This window comes from Myotis davidii, unplaced genomic scaffold (assembly GCF_000327345.1).
Source record: "Myotis davidii unplaced genomic scaffold, ASM32734v1 scaffold206, whole genome shotgun sequence".
Lineage (NCBI taxonomy): Eukaryota > Metazoa > Chordata > Mammalia > Chiroptera > Vespertilionidae > Myotis > Myotis davidii.
Genome location: NW_006297754.1, coordinates 1,787,930 through 1,806,370, shown reverse-complemented (window position 1 = coordinate 1,806,370; position 18,441 = coordinate 1,787,930).

Genomic DNA, 18,441 nt, shown 5'->3' with positions numbered 1-18,441 from the left:
CCAAGGAGGCTATTTGCTAGGGAGAGGAAGCCAGCATTGCTATGGGACATCCTTACCCAGTACCCACTGCGACCATTTCCAGGCTGGGCTGGGCTGTGGGCTGCATTTTTGGCCATGGGGTCTCGACAGCGTCAGCTGTGATTTGGTGGGCTGTCGCTCTGAGATGGTGGCAAGGCCTATGTCCCACTTGGGGGAACCAAATGTTGCTTTGTGGCCGCCAGGTCCATGGTGCCGTTTCTCTGTAAATGGCCAGTGAGTGTCACAGCAGCTTCTGCATTGAGCGTCTTCCCCCTGGTGGTCAGTGTGTGTTATAGTGACCGGTTGAATGGACACTTAGCATATTAGCTATATATATATAATTTATTTATTTATTTACTAGAGACCTGATGCATGAAATTCATGCAAGAGTAGGCCTTCCTATCCCGGCTGCCGGCACCAGCTTCTCTCTGGCACCTGGGACCCAGGCTTCCCTGTGGCTGCTGGCAGGCACCCGGGACCCGGGCCTCCCTCGCATCACTGGCTTTGTCCGGAAGATCGTCCAGTCTAATTAGCATATTACACTTTTATTATTATAGATTTATTTATTTATTTATAAATATGCTAAATGATCTAATCGATGTCAACAGCTCCAATGCCACATAAATTTCATTACCCTCCTGTCTCTATTTCAAGGTCAAGGGTTTCTCATGACCTCGAGGTGAGAATTTGGCTGTCTCACATAATCCTCATTCTCAATTCCTCATTTTACAGAAACTCCTCTTTCTAACCCCTTTTCCTATTACAGAAATCCCTAGACATAGGAGTCACTCTGATCATCTCTTTTTTCCTCACATCTCTCTTTAAATGGTTTCAACAGACTTACTCTTGGTTTGTCTCTATATCTACTCCTGTACACTCTTACCACTGATGCTTGAAGGTTTTGTCTTGACAGACTTACAACTGGTATCCTAGCTCTACACAAATTAGTGGAGCACTGAAGCAATTTATTTAATCTCTTTAAGTCTCAGTGTCCTCATCTGTAAAATGCAAATAAAAGTAGTATCTAAACCATAGAATAAAGTATTAACTGATATAATATATGTAAATGTTTTTAGCTCATTTCTGACACTAACCCTACTTGTATTCTTAAGGAGATAGAAGACTAGCAACCACCTTTGAAAAGTAAAAAAGAAGAGTAAAAAGAAAGAAAGAGATAAGGAAAGGAAGAAAATTAGTGTGAGTTAGAATTAACTGTAAACTCAAAGTTTGTAGAACATTTGATTATGTTCCTCCATCAAAAATTTGAGGTTCTGATCAGGATTTTTTTCTCACCTTGACTGGTGATATTTATTATTTATTTTCCCCTCTTTGAGAAAACTTTATAAAGATTACTTTCTTTTTGCAGGTAGTTTACCTTGAGCAATATTTTTAAATAGTGCTGGAATAACTTTTATGACAGTTGCATTTCTACAGATTAGAATAGAATGGAAATTTCTGTCAAACAAATAAGATTTTCGCGTTGACTTCTAATTTAATTCAGGGATGTGCTCCCCACCTTGCCGATGTCAACGTGCAGTGGAGGATGCCCAGATTGCAGCTTCAGCTATCATCAGCACAAATCAGGAAGAATCAGCGATTCAAGCGTCAGCTCTTCACAAAACATTCTCTCGTTTTTTGCAGGATGCAACAGATGTGAACAGCAGGGAAACAACTTTTATGTCTCTAGCAGAATTCCATTAATTTACGTCTTCAGAAACCATTCCAACTTCGCCATTGATTTTCTCATTCTTTTTGGCAAGTGTCTGTAATGTGCATTGCCAAATATTGTGAATATACAGGTATATATCCCACCAAAATGTATATGCTGTGGAAAGTTGCATCTTTAAACTCCTTCAGTATAAAAAAACATCAATTTAGACATAGGCAAATCAATATTCATGAAATTTCGTATTGCTCTAAATATTAGATTTATTTTGATTGTGGATAGAAATACAACTTTTTATAATTCAGATTTATAGTGCATTTTCATGTTAATTATCTATTGAGGGGGAAAGAATGCCAAGAAATACATATTCTAAATCTGTTCATGTACATGTCAGTGTGGCTTAATTTTTCTCTCAGTTCAGTGTTTTAATTAAAATGAATTCATCTTTCCAAAAATATTAATAGAAAGAGCTACTATAAAACTAACAAAATGGTGTTTGAAGGCTCTATAAATGTTTAGTAATCCCTAGAATATTTGAAATTATTCTTAAAAAAAAAAAGAGCAGAAATACTGAATGTTCTGCCCACACATCAGCATATGGGTCTCACCAGTGTCTCAAATCATACGAAGTTTATAATTTTACCCCCACTGCTTCAGTTAATGCATGTAATTGAAATGGATATTAAAAATCTATTCTCATTTATTGTAATATGAATGCAAGCGGAGAAAACAGTAAAAATCTGCAGCGTCCGCACATTTCCTAGCACTCTGGTTTGTGAGAGTAGAAATTATTTATGGACATTCTGGCACAGCTCTAAAATTAAAAGGGCTGCAAGTCTTTCTTCATTGAGAACTGCAGGTTTTAAAATGTCCTAGAGAGATTTCCATGAATTAACCTTCTTAAAATTGAAGAGAGAAAAGTCTGCTTTTACATGGATTAAAAAGGACTTAGATGTGTGATGTTGGCGTAATAAGTCTTTTACTATGCACTTCTTTATAGTAATTTATTGAAAAGAAATAGAGGTAGTTAGTAGAAAAGATTAGAGACAAAAAGACTCTAGTATTCCAAGATCCCTGAAATCTTGCATTTCTGCCTACAGGTCTGTGTTATTTGTTCTCCACATACACAGACACATACAAAAACAGGAAAGTAACAAGGTTTTCAAAAAACTAGCCTAAAATTTAAAAAAAAATATGCTGGAGGTAGTCAAGTTCATATACTTTTATAATTAAGAAGTATGTTCCCTAGCCCACTGGAATAAAAAGTAGTTAAATGTATATTCTGCTTTTCACTGATTATAAACTAGGTCAGTTTCTATATTCTCATACCAGTCGCCAGTGGTATTCATTCATTTCCATATTTTCCATATTGAACTCTAGGTCTATATAATATTATCAAAAATGAATCTGCATAATCTCCCGTGCTCAGAGCCAGAGCCAGGTGTTTCCATTAAAGGGGGTGGGGGCAAAGCAAGCAAGCTGGTGAGCGTCCCACCTTAATTCATACAGTTGAATATTTGTATACCAATATAATTTTCAAAGGGAATAAACTAGACATCTACGTAAAACAGGATATGAAAAAAATGGAACAGGTAAGTGAAATATTTCACAGTACTAGAAAGTGTATATATAGCTGGGAAGGAGCAACAGTCTTGCCAAAGAATGAGATTCTTTTTCTCCAGATGATAAAAACCCATGTAATTTGCCAATAACTTTAGAGGTATCTGAAGAGGGGTACAGAGGTGAGCAAGCATCCATATAATTAAAATCTCAGTTTTCCATGATCCTTGACAAAGAGTAACTACACTCATTATAAATACCAACTTTCAGGGGAAGTTCCTGATATAGTATTAGAATAAAAGGGAGATTTGCCAATCACAGCATCTTTCACCTACATACATTTTATATTTATAGCATAGGCTATATGCAAGAGAGGTATGAAATACAGATTTAAATTCTTTCAAGATATGGTCTAAAAAAAAAAAAGACTTGGAAGAGTAACAAAAATATAGTCCAAAACATTTTTTGCACTTTTGCTTTTCTACTTCTTTTCCCCTTTTCACAATTAACCACAAAATAAATTATATGTAAAAAATATAGGGTATTTACTGCCTCTTACTGCCTCCTTATAGTCAGTTATCCTAAATGGTCCTGCGTCAAGCTGGCAGCATGCATAGATAGCTATCTAAACAGATTTCTGTTGTAGTCTCTGTGGTTATACCACAAGGCAAACTCTTTATGGTAGTATTCCAATAAAATATTATCTGGAGAGCAACATAGGCTCAGTGTGTGCTCTTGAAATAAAATTTTCTGTTTTGAAAACAAGTTACATAGCCACACTGTCCATCTTTTCCCCCATATGTAGTCAGATACCTATTTAACAAGGACAATAGAAAGATTTAGAAATTGCCTTTAGGATACAACAAATAAATAAGCTACATTGTTCGAAAGATATGTGCAACAAATTTGAAACAGAAACAATATATATATATTGCACAAATAAACATATATTTGAAGAGTGTTTAATATAATATTTGACGTTTGCAGAATTAAAGTAAACACAGCAGTATCAGTGTCTTTGCCTCTAGAATAAGCATATTGGATTTGAGAGCTCATAGTACAATTTCAGCTTTATCTTTCTATAAAACTCTGATTATGTATTTTTAAAATGCAAAACAAGTTTATAAGCAAAGAGCAATAATAAGCAAAGCTTAGTCATGATAATGTGTACTTAATCTTCTGAAAACAAAGTTCCAGGAGATATAGTCACAATTGGACATTTAAGCTGTTTACTCTGTTCTACTAATTTCAGCTGTTACTGCCCAAAAGCCAACCTTTACTGAGCAGTGGTTCCACTTCCCATCTGGAGTCCAGAGCTCCACTTTCTTTCCACAGATACTTGTATTGACGATATCCAATGTTTCCGATGGAAAACCTCTTGAGCTAAACAAATTCTATGCTTTGTTAAATAATTTATATGCATACCTTTATTATTATGAAATTCATTTACTAAGCTAGTTCCTTTCTGGAGAGTCTTTTTTTTTTTTTTATGTTGTCTTGGCATTGATGTTATATCACCTGGAAGTTATTTTTTTCAGTCACAATGAAACAAGTAGCTCCATGTAAAATGCATTCATACATGGAGCTAAACAAAAGTTTCAAGTGAAAATTCAAAAGTAATACAATCAGACTCAGTCATTTGAAAAAGGAGATGAAAGTAATGAAGATATTGCCCTTGTTTTCATCCTTGCTCTGTTTTGGTCACTACTGCTTCCTCTGCTCAGTGAATTGAATAGAATCAGATATAGCAAGGATATGGTTTGTGTAAGCTTCTCTGTGTCTCTCAATAAATGAAAACCTGTGACAAGAAAAATATTGTGAAAAATAGAAACATAGTCAGAATAATATAAAATATTATAAAAACCAAAGATAGTTGGAAAATTATAAAACTAATTATGTTGGATATTCCTGGAGTTGTGGGTCCTTTGGAAATATCAGTAGACAAAACAGTGATAAAAAGTTCCTTTGTGGGAGATAAATTTTTAGTAATGTAAAAGTGTACTAACAAATATTCAATAAATATTCACAGAATTAATCAGTTACATCTCTCTAGGCATCAAGCTGGCATCTTTAGTAGAAATCTACACAACATACACTGTAATTGATGTCATTTTCAGGTGATGTCACCACCCTTCAATAAAAATGTAGAAGCAGAGCAGAAAGTTATATAGCCTATAAGAAATGTTTCTTGGATAGCTTTGGTAATTTTCATAGCTCTTTGCAACAACTGGAAATGTCGTATGATACAAATGACTAAATTAGAAAGAACTCAATCACAAAAGGCAAGCAAGCATTGGCAAATAGATGATTAGAACTAAGGAAGTATCATGAGGAACTCATTCTGAAAACATAGATTGGGCTAGAAAAATAGTTTTTGTTTTAATTTCCCCCCAATTCTTTGGTCTAAAATATATATTCTGCTCTTTGTATAGCTTAGGATTTGAGTCTGGCCTGTGTCTGCTCCTTAGATTGAGGACTGGAATGAAAGTTGTTAGAGGAGTTGAAGGTGGAGTGGATGACTGATGAGGCAATTTGCCCTTTCTATAGCCACAGCACCTCTCTTGGATCTAACCTTCTATCCTGAAAAGAATGGCAGCAGAATCTCTGAAATGTAACACTTTCTAAATAGAACAATCTGAGAAACCCAATTACCATCTCATTCACTCATACTTTCTCTCCTTCTACCCCTTTCTTCTTTACAGTAACCAAAATCAGAAGTTTAGTTATAATCTCAACAGGACAGCACGTCTCTAATTGTATCAATTTTCCATTAATATTTATGAACCAGATTCCTTCAAATTTCCATCCAGCCTATGCAAAAGAAAACAAACACAAAAAACAAAACAAACAAACAAACAAAAAACAGAACAAACACAAAAAACACAGTTGCATTTGGTCTACACTCTTAAATGATAAAATTTAGAGTCATATAAAGCAGCACAAGAGAATAGTTTGTGGTCAAAGAGTTTGCAGGATGAATATAATTTGCCCCAGGTGAAACTAGAATAAATATCCATGAGATCCTTGTCAGTCTTTCTTTTTAGCTCAGTCTCTGACAAATGCAGATAGCATAGTGTGAGCATGCTCATTTTCCATGTGACCTGGTTAGATACTTGCTAATGGCAGTGGTTGACATTTCTTAGGGAAAAATCTAACAACTTAACTTTAATTGAGTGCAGTACAAGATAGCCACCAACATGATTTCATTTATTTATTTACTGATTGATTTATTTATTTATTTATTTATTTATTTATTTATTTATTTATCTATTTTATTGTTTAAAGTGTTACAAATGATGATTTTATTTTTTTAAAGACTTCCCAGGATGGGAGAAATGTTCATGGACCTGACAAGCATAGTGATTGCTTTTCCTCTGGGTACTAAAGGCAGCTCCATTTATCTCGCTCTTGCCTGTAGTTCCTAAATGCAAAAGAAAAGCAATTATCACATGAAATACGCGCCTAAGGTACTCTTCCTGCATTAGTCAGTAGGCATCTATTTCCCTTTCATTTCAGGATCTTTAGGAAGGAAGGAAAACTCCACACTATATAAGATATGTCCCCAATAAAATATTTGTGCAACTTGGAGGGTTACTTTTTAATCTGTTTTATTGATTCTAATCTAGACAGAAGTCAATTTTTCTCTAATTATAGCAAGAGAGACTCCCCCAAGTCTCTTATTTTAAAGACTAGAGGCTTAGAAACAGGAAAAGTTCTCACAGTCACCTTCTAGCAGTTTTTCTTTCTTTTTTTTTTCCATATTTGAAGCTTTGATGTAAAACAAGTATTTGAAACAGGTCATTAACTGACTAGATTTACATAAAAATCCTTATACTCCTTTTAAAAATTATGTTTATTGCTTATAGATCTTTCATAGATGTTTTCTCTTTGCTTTAAGTAAGAAATATAACTTAGTGTATCATTATTGTCTAAATACTATTCATAAATAATACAAACAAAAATGAAAACAATTATGACTCAGGTTTTGGATATTCTATAATGAATCTCTGAGAATAAAATAGATATCTCAGGTTGAGAATAAAAAAGAATAACTCAAATATTTTGGGAGTAAAAGTAAGTAGTTTGGTTAGATAGTAAAATATGCAATTTCACTTTGGCATAATCTATCAATGACTCTAGTTTTCACTCATATTTGAATAGACACTCTATTGGATCTGCTGTAGATTTGGAATCATAGCATCAAACACAGGCCAGGCAAAAGAGTCCTCAATAAACATGTGTTTAATGAATAAATTTAAAAGTTCATTAACTTTTGAGGTTTACATCGATATTTATCCAAATGTCCAACCATACTCAAATACACACCCCAGGAACTTGCTAAATGCAGAAAACACAATGATAAATGAGATAGAAACTACCTTAGCTGTCATGAAACTTAAACATTTTGTGAGGGTAAACATTTATAAGCACCTTTTTTTTAAAGACAAAAAAAATCTCGACTTTTGATAAATTCAACAAAAGCCAAAATGGGGAAAGGGAGGTGATTGGATATTTGCTTAGAATTAGGGATAGTCTTATTAAGGAAGTGACTCTAAGCAGAAATTTCAAGGAAAAGGAGCCAGCCATTGTATGAACTGACAGGAAGAGAGGGAGGGAGGAAAAGAGGAAGGAATACTTAATCTTGGAATATTCTTCCCCTAGAATTACATTTGCCCAGCAATATTATTCCTATGAAAAAGTCATGAGCAGAGAACTAGAAAGGAATCAGAAATGGAAAAGTAAAAAAATAATAATAATTAAATAAAAAGCCCTGGCTTTCACAAATAAAAATAAATTCAAATCTGAAAACTAAAGATGAATAAATGGTATATAGATCCCAAGAAAATATGCAAATACATTTCTAAACATATGAGTATCACTTTTAGAAAAAAAAAAAAAACACAACCATTGGCATTTAGTCCCTTAATAGTAAGTATAGCCAGATTTAACTAATTTCTTAGGTTGATGATGTTGTAAAATTTCTACGGACAGATTTCTGGATTCCCACAGGGCAATTACAATCCTGCAATGCCATCCTTGTATATAACTGGGGGAAATGCATGTTATGGGGTAATAAAGTTCTGTATATGCAATATATAACTGGCAATTGTTAATAATGCCAAATTAAGAGGTTTTCTCCAGTGATATGCTATAGAAGCCTGCCACCCTATCTCAAGGATTAAATAAGAAACCCAAATGATGATGCAGCCATTATTGATAGGGCATCTAAAATTTCTGGGAGGAAATAGAGCATTATTAGCTAGTTAGAGTTTCCTTACAAAAAGATCGTCTATGATTTTTATCTTTGGATCCCAGGATTTTTACTTGGAGTTATACAGAATACTTTCAATCTTTTTTCTATGTGGCATTACTTAAAACACTGGAAGTAAAATATATTCATGTTCAGTTTTTTTCAAGTCAATCATCCCTTATATCTTCTGCTCTTATTCTTATTCCTGACCATCTTGGTTAAATTTCTCTACACACATTTCAGTTTACCTATATGCAAGTTAAAGTGTGGTTCTAAGTAGTGAGCTCAGTACGCCCAACCTAAGAATGAAATGGGCTGCTTACGGAGATGTCAGCTCTCTAACATTTGAAACCTGAAGGTAGATGATGACTGGGAGCTCAGTCAAGCAGAGGAATCTCATTGGCTTCACTCTATGGTTTTTAAGGCATCTAACATGTTAAATTACATCATCCATCAACAACTGTTCAGTTACATAAATTTTATATGAACACGTGGTTGAACTAATTATTGTATAACTAGAGGCCTGCTGCATGAAAAGATTTGTGCAATAGACCTTCCCTTCCCCTGGCTGCCAGCACCGGTTTTCCTCCAGTACCTGGCACCCAGACCTTGGCTGCTCCGGCCGGAGCCACCTTCAGCGCCTTTGCTGCTCCACTTCCCACCTACGTATGCAAATTAACCACCATCTTTGTTGGTGGTTAATTTGCATATCTCACTGATTAGCCAATGGGAGGTATAGCAAAGGTATGGTCAATTACCCTGTTTGTCCATTATTAGATAGGATATTTTACCATTGGTTTTGACAAACAAGTGTTATTCTGGATCCAAAAGTGTAGAGAAAAACAGTAAAAGAAAATCAGATTATACAAAGAAATAGCTCTTAATTGAAAACTTCTACCAGTTATCTGTTACACTGTAGCCTTTCTCACTGAAGTTGTTTCATTCTTAATTTGTAAAAAGCAGCTTCCTGCATAGTATATCTATGATCTGTGTTCATGCTTTATCGCTATCAGAGTATTTATACTGGTTCATTGACTGGGAAGACTAAACCTGGTTTATGGGTGTGGCAGAGCAATTTAAAAAATTAAAAGTTACTGAGCTATTTCTGTGCAAGCTGAAATAATAGATTTTTAATGGTGTGTTATATAAAATGCAAGTGTGACAACTTTTCAAAAATATATTAACGGTGAGAAAATGTGATTTTTATATAGAAATAAATCATGTATCTTGAGCTTAGTCTCTAAGTTACTCTACCTTAATTTCTCCATTTTTGAATTATACTTTGATGCTGTTGACAAACTCTTTTGCTATAGTTTTGTAATTATAGCTTATCTATAATTGGTGAAAGAATACAGATATGAATGGCAAAATGAATGATGACATGAATAATTGATTGAATGAATACAATGAGTATTTGGTGAGCACTAGAGTCCTGTGAGAGATGAAGGTCAAGAAAAACAGAACCTTGGAATTTCACTAAGCAATACTTACAAATTGGTTATAGTCATTTGAATTTTATAATAGTTGACTGACCCCCTTAGAAGTGGATTTAAGGGTGCCAGTTGTAACAGGTAGATACATAATTATTATCCAGTATATGTTCAGCACACACTTAGAACCATAGAGATTACAAACTCCTGAAATCCTGAGAAAAATAAGGGAAGATTCTAGTAAACATTTTAAGAATTACAAAAATAAATTGCACAGTATTTGAGAATGATTATGATTATAAAATTGTCTTCATCATAACAAAAATTGAGAATAACAGCTTGATATTAATGCAGTTTGTGAATTTGAAAGCCAAATATATACCATGCGTTTTATATATGTAATTGCTTTTACTCAAACAAATACCAAAAGACAGGCATCTTAATCCCTGTTTTCAAGGAATGCAAAGTTGGTAGTATTTAACATTAATAGTAGTTGAAAATGCACCCCACGACACACACTAAAATGCCTCCCAAAGTAAAAATTACCCATTGTAACTAAAATATGTATGTGAAATTTGCCTTGGTATTTTTCCATCATTTCTAAATTCTTGATATATATTACTCCATATTTCTCTCTAGGCCTGAAAATTTTATGTTTCTTGTAAATTAATTCAGATATATGCTATAAACTTTTTCAAGTTTTTTTAACACAAATTTCCAATTTTTATTAAAAAGAAGAATGGAACAGATTCTGCAACATATGTATATTTCTCTATATTTTATTTTTTTATTCTATTTTTGTAGAACAGTTTTTTAGGAGTGTTAGGTCGCAAAATCTGGAAAGATTTTATGGATAAAAATTGCCTTTTAAAATATTGTCTAGATACATCTCTGAAAACTATATTGGAGTACCTATTTCTCCACACCCTTTCCAAAAACAACATCATTAAATTTTATCAATCTTGCTACTTAATAAGAAAAACAACAGTGACAACCATTATTGTTTGTAATTAGTTTTCAGAGAGAAAATTCATACTGTCTGAAGTCCGCAGGCAGGTATGTACACCTCAGTCCACTGGTCTGGTTCTATTTATCGATATAGAAAATAAGTAGATTAGATTTGTCCTATTGAGCTGACATTGATATTTCAAGGACAGCGTGCTTCTCACATAGCAGTGAACAATGAAATTAGCACCAGTTTGGCCTGATACCTCAGAATCTTTTAGTATCCTATTTGCTTCCTTTAGAGAGGGTTAGGTCTAGGTCTTAAATGACCAAGGAAGGTGGATATCATCATTCTTATGCCTCTTGCGTTAAAAACATTAATTTTTTCTTACCCTTGAGGTGTTTACAATTTAATAATGAGTCTCATATGTAAAAAAAATAAAAAATAAAGGTTTAAAATTTTAAACCAATGTGGATAGCAGTGTGTAGTTGTCATGAACATGGAAGAAGTAGGGGAGAGTTGGATGAGTTGCAAAGCCCTAAATTAACAAGGCAATTAAGGATTTTCTTTTATTTTTAAATTACAGAAAGCACATTCAGATCTTCGCGATTATCCCTGTTATCATAGATAACATTATAAGAAGTTAAAAAAAATGCAATCATCAGCAAGTAAGCCAAACTCATTGTGGCTAGTAAATTAGGAGAGATAAGGAAGCAAAGCTTACCACGCAAATAGAAGCTGATAAAAGAAAGAAAGCAATCACTTTCCCTCAACATTAGTCCCCAACAAAAGCAGAGCAGTAGAGACGGTGCAGCTCCCGCACTGCAGCTGAGCTCACTGCGCACTCAGTCTCTCTGCTGTTCTGCTGGCAGCGTCTGACCTGAAGAACTACCTTTGAGAGATAGAGCAGCAATGATTCATATACACGTAAAAATCAGGGAAAACTTATTTCTCACACACCTAGCCTGTGTGCTTTCAGAACATTAATATTATTCCCAAATGTAATGCTATCAAGGAAAGGTCACAGGCAAAATGTACATATCTTCGTAAAATATACCTCTATTATCCAGGGTTGCCTATTTGGTGAGGAGTACAAAAGCCTAAGCATGTGCAGTATGGACATAGAGATAACCCAGTTTTAGCCATGAAATCTCTCATCATCTTAATACCAAATATATATGCAGAAATCAGTCATGCTTATATATGGATGAATTTGCTTAGCTTTATTGCAAAACTGGCTTCCTTGCTGCTAATCCCTGACCTTCAATTTATGCTCTGGACACACAACTGAAAAAATTCCCCTTCTGGTGTCTAAAGGTGATGTATCTGAGTACGTGACACGGTCACCCACCAAAAGCCAAGTTTGTCTGGGATGGAATATCTGTTCTCTGAACAGGCCAGTTCAAGGACTGGAGTCCTGCGTTTGAATCTGAGTTCTTTGGCCAGAACATCTTAACAGCCCAAATCTTCTTAATTCTGTAAAGATCTGTGAGTATCACTTGCTATGAGATTCTTACAAGTAAAATCATATGGATTGTTTAGTATTTTAAATTTAGGACATTTAATTACCCTAAAGATTGCTTTATTTCCTAAGCTCATACTCCATCAATACAACTTTTTTTTTACTTATACATGGTAGTGCTTTAAGGTGAAAGGGAGACGGGAGGGGGGTGCAATAGTAATAGGTGGATGCCTTATTTAGGCATTCCAAAGCAAAGGCACTTAGAAGATGCCTCAACCAATCAGAGCTGCTTTACAAACTGATGATCTCCATGGAGATCATGAAGCCATGGAGCCATGGAAATGCCACAGATAACAGCTCTAGGAGGGAAGGATCAACACTTCCCTCATCTTTGCCTCCACTTGCCCTTGGTATGCTGTACGAGGGAACTGTTTTCATAATTTCTTGGTGCAATATGCATCTGTAGGACCAGTAAGACTTTTTTTCCCAAAAAGATACAATTTTAAGTGTCTTTTTAAAAATTGTTTTAGTGCTTAAAGTATTACAAAGAGTATTACATATGTCTCCTTTTTTCCCCCGCCCTTGACAATCCCCTGTCAAGGGCGATGATATAACAATATTAACTTTGTAGTGTGAACCTAAAGCCAGGACAAACATAAAAGGTGAGGTAAAGAAGCTGGTGGGCCCTGGCTGGTTTGGCTCAGTGGATGGAGCATTGGCCTGCGGCCTGAAGGGTCTCAGATTCGATTCCGGTCAAGGGCATGTACCTTGGTTGTGGGCACATCCCCAGTTGGGGGGTGTGTAGGAGGCAGCTGATGGATATTTCTCTCTCATTGATATTTCTAACTATCCCTCTCCCTTCCTCTCTATAAAAAAAAATAATAAAATATATTTTAAAAAAAGAAGCTGGTGGGTATAAGGAAAGCCTATGGGAGTTAGTATTCACAGACGATTAGCCAGAAAACCAAGTAAGGCCCATGTGGTGTGACGCATGCTCATATTAGTACTGCTGTGTACTTCAAACAATTAAGAGGACTGAATGGAAAGAACATAACTCCAAACTTTCATAATAGCAGCACATAAACAGCAAGTGCCTATATAGACTGTAAACGCTTCCTTAGAATTGAAGCAATTTCACTTTCTCCAAAGTACTTCATTTCAAATGGCTGGTGTAGGCATATTCTTTATCTTCAGTACTACTTCACTTATTGTAGGGAGTCTAACAACTGCCAGCTATTTTAGAAAGAGTGCTAATATGGGCAAACACTAGAAAATCTTTAAAGCTTAACAAGAGGAAAACTTTATAGCGTGTGAAAAAAATCCTATTCCATTCCTATCTTCATTTTTCCCCTGGTGACTTTTATGTTACAATGACTGCTGTGATTTTAATACCAATATAATCTATTCACTCAGACCTAGGATAGAGAGTGATTAGAATTTTAAAATAATATACAAAATTTTTTATTAGAAAGACTTAAGATTGTCAGAAAAATCTTTAAGTTGCAGCTATTTCTCTAAAGGGTTGTAGTCTAAGTATCCTTTTATTCAACTATAATTTATTGAGGAATAAAATATAAACAAAAACATAACACTGTTTTTGTATTACTTTTTTGTTTGTTTTACCTTGGGCAATAACCAGAGACAAAGATTAATTTTATTTCAACCTCAGAAATATTCCCTCACAAAATTCTTATACAATTACAACAAGTTGGATAGAAGGAAACTGAGCAGATAGGTTTTGTTTTATTTAAATGCTAAACATTTTAGAGTGAAAACATCCTTAATAAAGAATATTGCTAAAGGATAAATTTCTTGATTAAAGAGATAAATTTAGAACAAATACCATTAACCCTTAATCACTGAGTCAATTAAAATAAAATCTCAGAGGTGACGTCGTGCAGATGTGCATATACCCAAAGTATATGTTTGAGTATTTGTGATGTACACTGGTGCTAGAGGAAGAAAAAAAGTGATGAATAGAGCTGGAAATAAAATTCGCTTCTGCCTTTCAAAACTCATATTCTAATAAATTTAAGCATACTCCCAGCCCTTAAAGAATATATCATCTAGGTAGAGTGTTAAGCTTAACACAAGTGAACAAAATTACAGAACAAATAATAGGTTAGTCTAGTGTAGTAGAAAACACATGTGTTGTAGACATTTAAAAAAACAAACTTGTTGTTTTGTTAAAGGAGGCGTCGTGAAGAGAGCGAGACTCGAGTCAACTTGAAGAATGTCTAAGATGTAGAAAGGCTAATGTCAATAGAAAGAACCTTTCTGCAAAGCATGCAGTAAGGGGTGACGTATATAACCCAAACACAGGACAGGAGAGAATTCCAACAGCTCAACTGAAAGATGAGTAGGGGGGCGAGTAGGAAATAGGCAGAATTACCGGAGCATGTTATCAGTTTATTATGTTAGTTGCATGTAACAGAGACTTAACTACAGTGGCTTAACCAAAGAACAGATTATTTTTCTCACAAAACAAGAAATCTGGAGCTGGACAGGTTCAGGATATTATGGCAGCTCTGACATCATTAGTTCTTGGATCCCCCTCTGCTCTCCTCCTGTTCTGCTAGTTACAACATGTCTCTGCACTGAAAGCAGAGTATCTGTGTTCTAGGCAGAGGGAGAAAAAAGGGAAACCTACCTTTCCTGAAAGCTTCAGGTAAGCTCACTTCTCAAAACCCAAATCATGTCACATGGTCACATCCATGTACAAGGGACCTGAGAAATCATCTTCTAATTTATTTTATTTTCAATTGGCCATAGGGCATATTTATGCATCAAGAAGAAATATGGGATAATGTGATAAGTGCAATGAACTATCTATCTATCTATCTATATATATATATATATATATATAAAAGCCTAAGTGACCGAACGACCGAACGACCAAACGACTGGTCATTATGACATGCACTGACTACCAGGGGTCAGATGCTCAACATAGGAGCTGCCCCCTGGTGGTCAGTGTGCTCCCACAGCCAACCTCCCATGGCCAGCCAACCTCCCATAGCCCCTTCCCCTGGCCAACCTCCTGCACTCCTGGTCCCTGGCCAGGCCAAGGGACCCCACCTGTGCACAAATTTGTGCACCGGCCTCTAGTTTATTATAAGTCTCTTGACAAGGCAATTTGACAGAGAACTAGTGCTTCATAAAACTGAGTTTGGCAGCAGTGATATGGAAAAAAAGAAAGGCAATCATAGAAAGAAGAAGGAGAATGATCCAGAACAGTGATACAGTCTCATATAAAATGTAATGACAGCTTATGTTTATGTACTGATTGTAGAAATGGGAAAATAATGGAGAAAAATATATTTCCCTATCTGAATGGAGTTCCATTTTACGTAGGTGTTGAAGGACAGGGTAAAGCAAAGATTATGCATTTTCCAACTTGTGAAAGTTTTAAAAGGTATTTGTAAAACCAGTTTCCTGGTTTGAAAATTAAAACACAGGAAAGCTGGGAGATGTGTTCAAGGTTATAAAGCATCAGTGACACAGCCCTGACCAAACTTATTTCCTAAGTCTCAGGCCAGCGCTATGCCATTTTTACACATTTCCAGGATATATTGTATCGTATCAGATCTTTTTATACATAAACTAGGGGCCCAGTGCATGAATTCGTGCACCTAGAAAGGAACTGTGGGCTACGAGTCTGCGGTGGGCACAGGCGAGGGTCTCGGCCAATCCTCCACACCCCTGCCCAGCTACTCCCACCACGGTCCCCAGAACCCGCTCCCATTGCCGCCACTCCCATGTGCTGACAGTGCCAGCCCCACTCGTACCTGCTGACAGTGTGGAGCAGTTGGAGCCAGCATCAGCAGCGCTGTGAGCAGTGACTGCTGCCCTAATCACCCCTCAGGAGCAGAGGGAGGTGGAGAGGCCCTCAGGGGTGATCAGGGCTGAAAGCTGCCACTTGCACCTGCTGATGGTGCCAAGCAATTGGGACTGGTGCTGGGCGCTGACAGTGGGTGTGAGCGGGTGCAAGCGGGGACAGTGCCAGCAGCAGGTGTGAAAGGCAGCTGCCTGCCCTCCTCACCCCTCAGGAGCAGGGGGAGATGGAGAAGTCCTGAGGTGCTATCGGGGCTGGCAGCCACTGCTCGCACCCGCTGATGGTGCAGAGCAATCGGGGCCAGGGCTAGGCGCCAGCAGCGGGTGAGAGCAGGGCCGGCACTGGCAGCAGGTGTGGGCACCAGGCGGGACCATGGCGTGTGGGAGCAAAGAATTTTCAGTCATCACCAGAGGCTCGCCCCAATGACAGCAACTAGTGCCCCACCTTGGTTTGGTGTCCCCCACTCACCTGCTCCACCATGCCACCATGGCCAATGCTCACCTTGTTCTGCACGTGCCCCCTGGTGGTCACCACATGTCATAGAGACCGGTTGTTTGATTGGTTGTTTGGTTGTTCGGTTGTTCTGCTGTTCGGTCTATTTGCATATTAGTGTTTTATATATAGAGATATATAATTTTAATGAGAATTTTTCTTTTCTAGATATGATACATTCTTTGCAGTTGCATGATGATTCAAAATCTAGAGTCTCTAGTACATTTTAGAGCATTTTATTGTTGTTTCTTATATTACAAAATAGTTTTAATATATTTCTGCTGCTGTGTTAGAAGACTATTGCTAAAAGTTACACATCTTTCTTGCAGAAACAATAAGTAAATCAGATAAGATGCATAGGCTCCCTATAAAAATTTAGAAAGTAAAAAAAAAATTGTATTGATATAGATTAGGAATATTTTATTTGCAAATTTATCAGGAAAGTTGTTCTAACTAGGTACATTATTATAGAGAGGTTATTTTAAAGATCACTGGGTTGACTCTTTGATACAAAGCCATTCACTCTTATAGTATTTATTTTACTAAAGTCTTACCTGTATTCAACAGCCCCAGAGTGCATTCCCCAACTCTAAAACTCTATAGTCCCAAGAGACAAAATATTTCACAGAAGAAATATCTCACTATCTAGGACTTCCTGCTACAGAATCCAATTTCAGCAGCAAAAGACCATTGATTTCCCATCTTTCCCAAATGCCGTGCCCACCTCACACATCAAAACTGATCTCTGCTATCTATCCCCGTTTTCTAGGGTTTTTTATTTCTTCTTCAGAATGGATCAATAAATGTGAGTTTCTTTCAAAATGACCTAATTATCTTCTCCTATATAGTGTTTTCTTTTACTTATTACTTTAACAGAATAAATTAAGTGAAACTTTAGACTTGATAGGAAAGTAGCAATTGTGCATCTCCACAGGTGTAATACAAAGTGACACATTCATTTACATAATTTTTAATATGACACAAATATTTCTATTTTACTAGAAGTTAGCAAGGAGAGGATAAATAGTAGAACAGAGTATTTATTGTTAAGCTTATGCTGAAAAGAATTATCCTGAAGTTGATATGGCATATTTTAGTTCACAATTTAGAATTTTTCCAGAGCTTGAACTCTGGAAAGCATAATTTCCCTTCTTATTTCTCGATTATGACTATTATTTTTGGAAGACTATGTCTCTTAAAAGTTCTTAATTTTAAGTGAGTTTGGAGAAGTAAACAAGAGGATATAGCATAAGCCACAAAAATGATGAGGGACTGGCAAACTGGTCTTTCGAGTAATGCTAAGACTGAAAGAATTGGAATAATCTAGTTTGCAGGAGAGAAATTTTAGTGGTAATTTATTAATAGTCTTGAAATGTGTAAAAGATTAGTAAGGAGGAGACATAACCAGGTGTTCTTGATCTCACAGTGGAACGAACAAGGTTAAATCAGCCTAAAGTGCAGATAGAGAGATCAAGGATAGATCTATCTTTCAGAAGGCAAGGGAAGATAAGCACATGAGCAGACCTCCAAAGGAAATTATGCAGCGTCTGACATCTGCTGGTTCTGTTCAGATACAGATCAGTTGGAGGGGCCCTCTCACCTTATATCTCTTCAATTATTTTGCATACAACGTTGGGAGCAAGATTTCTTGGGAGATTAACTAGAAACCAAACTAGAAAGACTTAAGACGCAGTCAGAGGAGGAAGAAAAGTAACAGATTTTAAAACAACAACAATGATTTCATATTTTTCCCTCAGGAAACAGAATAGGAGTGACATCCA